Raw genomic sequence first — 4,725 nt, 5'->3', positions numbered from 1 at the left:
GGAAAGGAAGGGATATATCAGGAAGCCGATGGCCACGAGCTTGAGCCCCATTTCCCTCCTTCCCCTTTCCCCCTTCCCCTTCTCAACTGCCCTCCTCCCCTCCCCACCCCCACCCTCCTCAGATGAAGGCGTGACCCTCCTCTTGAGTCTAACCAGCCCCTTCCCTGGGGACAGGGACCGCACTCCACTAATTCTCTCCCCTCTGCTGGCTCCCTGCCCTCAGCCTGCAAAGACATCCCAGTTTTCCCCATCCGAAAAAAATCCTCTCCTCCAGGATCCTCAAACTCCCGACCTCCTGTTCACCTCCCCCTCTCACCACCAAGCATCTAGCTCCCTGTCCTCTGGCCTGGCCTGCCCTCCACTCCCCTCTCACTGAGGAAGCCAGCCATGTCTGTATGACTAAAGTCATCTTCTCCGAGCTTGGTCCTGGACCCCAGCCACTTGCTGGTTTTTGACATGGTCGTCCGGTCCCTCCTTACTGGGCTTCTGCAGAACTCCAGGGGCCTTCTGGGCCCTCATTTCTCCCTGTGACGCCTTCCCAGGCTTTTCCACAGTTTCCCTGGAAGTCCTCCTCTTCTCCTTCCAGGATCTCACCTTGACAAACTCATCTATGCCTGTGGCCTCAGCTGTCCATCCTGGTGAAGGAGAAGTGGGCCTGTGAGGCTGGACCAGGAAGAGGTGGGCTCCTTCTTCAGTCAGGAGAGAGGTGGGAGACAGAGGAGGCTCACCCAGACCTCTCCCAGGCCAGAGGCCGTGGCTTCACTCAGCCGCTGTGTCTGGAGTCTGAGCTTCCAGTGTCCCTCCTTCTCCTCTCTCTTCCCTGCCCCAACCACCTTCCTTCTCCCTCTTTTTTTTACCCACCACCTTACATCCGAGTGATTACTCCATTCTAAGGGCTCTGTCATGCCTGGGGGCTCAGCAAGGAGAAGGCTGGTGGGACTGGAGGGGAACGAGCAAGGGGGCAGTGGCAAGGGCTGAGTGAGAGAGGCAGGCAAGGGCCAAGATAGGCAGGGCCCTGCAGGCCAGAGGGTGGGGGACTTGGGGTTTTCTCCTAAGCCAGAAGAGAGGCCAGTGGGAAAGCAAGAGAGTAACCTGATCTGATTGGCATTTTTCAAAGACTCACTCTGGTTTCTCTGCATTAACAATAGACGGTGGGAGTGAAGGGAGGTCCATGGAGGTGAGCAAGGATTGTGGCTTGAGCCAGATTGATGGAAGCGGGGGTGCTGAGGAGTGGATGGATTAGAATATATGGGGGAATAGAGTGGCTGGACTTGTAGACAGATTGGATGTAGGAGGTGCGAAACAGAAGAGATTCAAAGGTAACTCCCAGGATTGGGGCTAAAGCAACTGGCTGGATGGTGATATCATTTACTGAGCTGGGATGCAGTTGGGGAAAAATGGTTTGTGGGTGGACTCAAGATCTCTGCTCTGGCCACGTTAACTTGAAGATCCTGTTAGACATCTAAGCAAGGAAGGCAGCTGTCTGGAGCTCAGTAGAACAGTCAGGGCAAGAGATATAAATGTGGAGGGGATCAAGGGTTTTACCTTGGGCCTTTGCACTTGCTCTTCCCTCTGCCCGAGACTCTGTTCTCATTTTGGTCTCAGCTCAAAAGTCACCAAAGTCTAAAGTCACCTCCTGCCTATCCCACAGCCCTGTTTTATTTCCTTTCGAGCATACATCGCTAGCTGATGTTATCTTGCTCATTTACGTCCTCACACACTTCTGCCATGCTAGACTGTAAGTTCCATGAAGGCAGGGGTTGTCGTCTGGTTCTGTTCACTGCTGTATCCCTGTGGCCTAAAGCGGTGCCTGGCACAAAGCAGATGCTCACTAAATATTTGTGGACTGCAGGAATAAGCACTTCACAGGGCATCAGCTCCCTTCCTCTTAAGGACAATCCCATGAGAGTGGTAGTCATAACTCTTGGTTTTCAGAGGAGGAAACTGAGGCTTGGGAAGCTTGCCAAAAGTCCAGGTCCACACCCTAGGGGGTGGCGTAACTGGAACTCAATCCCACATCTGTTTGGCTCCAAAGGCCGTGCTGTTAACCACTCCCTCATCCCAGAAAGTGCCTTTGAAAACTTGGTTTGGAGTCCACCTCTGCCACATCTTTGCTCTGAAGTCTTGGGCAAGGTCTTAAGCAGTTCTGATCCTCAATTCTCTCTTCTCTAACCTGGGCATGATAATCATGCATTATAGGATTGTTCTGGGGGTGCCATGTGGGAATTGTGCTCAAGAGCTTTGTCCACTCTATGAGCATGTGTATATATATCAGGGACTAATAACCTCCTTGGGCTTCAGTTGCATGATCTGAGTAATGGGTGGGAGTTCAGGAAAGCAGAGAGTGTAGAGGGGATTAGATGATCTCTGATCATCTTTCTAGAGATGATCATTCCAAGAATCCTTGGTCTCCAACGTTTGTAGAAATGGATTGAGTTTAAATGTTCCAACCATGAGCATTGTGAACAGAGGGTCCTCTACTTGGGCCATTGAAGCTTCAGTCCTGTGGATGTGGGAGGCCTCTTTGAAGTTTGAAGGAGGTAAATTGAGGACAAATCAAAGGAAGTCCTTCCTCACCCCAACTTAATGAGCTTATGGCTTTCATTACAACAGGAGTGGTCCAGGCAGGAAACAGGAATGGCTTTGGATGGAATGATAAATGCCAGAGACACGGATGGCTCTGAGCAGGAGCTGGCAGTGCTGACCTCTAAGGTCAATGGGAGGGAAGTGGCCCCTTAGGGCCCAATCAGAGACCAGCCCAAGGCTTCCAGAGCAGTGGTTCTGGGTGGTGGGAATTGGGGGTGGGGAGGTCATCGAGACCATCTACCTGTATTCCTTCCCTTCAACTCCCTTAGTTTAACCCCCCAGCAAGTGATTGATGGGTAGAGAAGGGGCTGGAATTGCTGGAAAGGCAGTAGGACACAGAGATTCCAGCTCCCAACCTCCACCCACCTTCGCAGGAAGGCTCAGGCTGGCTGTACCAACACTCACCAGCTGCTGTGGGGAACGTCTGGCATATGATCTCCCTTTCCTTCTGCTTCACCCCCACCCACACCTGGTGACATCAGCTAGAAGGAAGGAGTCGGTCCCTTCCATACCTTGGGAAGTTGGTGGGGTTTGGCCCTGGTGCCCTCCTCTCGACTCTATCAAAACCCCTCTATTTCTACTATCCCTGTCCTCCTTCTTCCAAAAGCCCGTCCTGCAGGGTCTTGCTCTCAGCTGGCTGTCAACTAAGGTGTTAGCTGTCAACTAAGGTGTTAGCTGTCAACTAAGGTGTTAACTGATATCTAAGGTGTTAGCTGATAACTAAGGTGTTAGCTGACAACTAAGGTGTTAGTTGATAAGGCTTAACACCCCCCCAAGGGGTATGTGCATTTTAATAGGGGATTGTTGAAAAGAACTGGCCTTCAAGACTCAGATGATATATGCTATATTGGTGGAATTTCGGGCAATGGTGTTGATTAAGGGTGAGGTGTGGGTAGTCCCCTCTAAATCATACCACTTAGAGAATCACTTATTCATAAGGTCCCACGTGCGCATGCGTGAGCTTGCACGCGCATGCACGCGCGCACACACCCCCCCTCTTTCTTGCAAAAAGTTTCTGAGTTGTGTGCATATAGGTATCCATTTTTATGACATGTCATAATAATAACAACAAACACTTATACAGCACTCCATGACAGACACTGTTTTGAACACTTTACGTATATTAACTTATTTCCTCTGCCCAACAGCCTTATGAGGTAGGTACTATTTTCATTCCGATTCTATAGTTGAGGAATCAGAAGCTCAGAGAGGTGATGTAAACTGACACCAGGCCACACGCCAGTGCAAGGGGAGACAGGCTGTGTAGGTAGCCCGTGTGGCTCCACATCCCAGCTCTTTACTACCAAGCTTCTCACCCGATACCCAGCAGGGTACAGCCACTGTAGGGTGGGCAGATCCTAGGGTGTGAAGTTGTGTGCTTGTTTGCAGGTGTGCACCCCAAGTCTTTAAACTCTGAGAGATAGGGCTGGGGAGAAGCTTTTTTTTTTTAATGGAGGTAGTAGGGATTGAACCCAGGACATCCTGCATGCAGCTCTACTGCTGAGCTATACCCACCCCTGGGGAAAAGCTTCTTTGAACAGAGAGAATGTGCACATTCTGTGTCAGGGGTGGGGTTGTGGGGGTGTGGTGGGGGGTGTGGGTGGGGCCTGTGGGAGGTGCAGGCCTGTGCACCAGGGGTGTGAGGGCTCCCTGGGCTGGCTATTGCTGGGGCATATGCAGACTGTGCAGGGCTGCCTGTGAGTATGTATTCTGAGCTCACCAGTCTCACAAGACAGTCCCACGGTCCTCTCTGCCCTACACCCAGCCCCTACTTTGTGACTCACCCTGCTGCCCTTTGGAATTACCTCCATCCGGAGGCTGGGCTCTGCTAGAGTCTACTCCCCGACCACAAGAATCAGCCTCTGGCTGGCCAGGAAAGATGAACCCAGCACCCAAACGAGGGCAGACAGGAGAAGTGGATTGAAAGTGAATAAAGGGCATGTGTGTAGGGAGGGTGGTGTCGGGTGAGACTAGGTAGGGCTTTTGCCATTCCAATGGGGACTTCGCAGGTGGGAGAGACATTATTGGATGAACATTTTAACAAAAGTTGCCCAGATTATCAGTGAGAGCTGGGTGGGGTGGAGCAGGCCAGAGGCTGCAGGAGCCCTGCTGGGTGTGGCTGTGGGGAAGCTGGGAAGG

Source organism: Camelus ferus, chromosome X (assembly GCF_009834535.1).
Source record: "Camelus ferus isolate YT-003-E chromosome X, BCGSAC_Cfer_1.0, whole genome shotgun sequence".
NCBI classification, from domain to species: Eukaryota; Metazoa; Chordata; class Mammalia; order Artiodactyla; family Camelidae; genus Camelus; species Camelus ferus.
The sequence above is the reverse complement of the archived record's forward strand: the minus strand, read 5'-3'. Positions refer to the sequence as shown.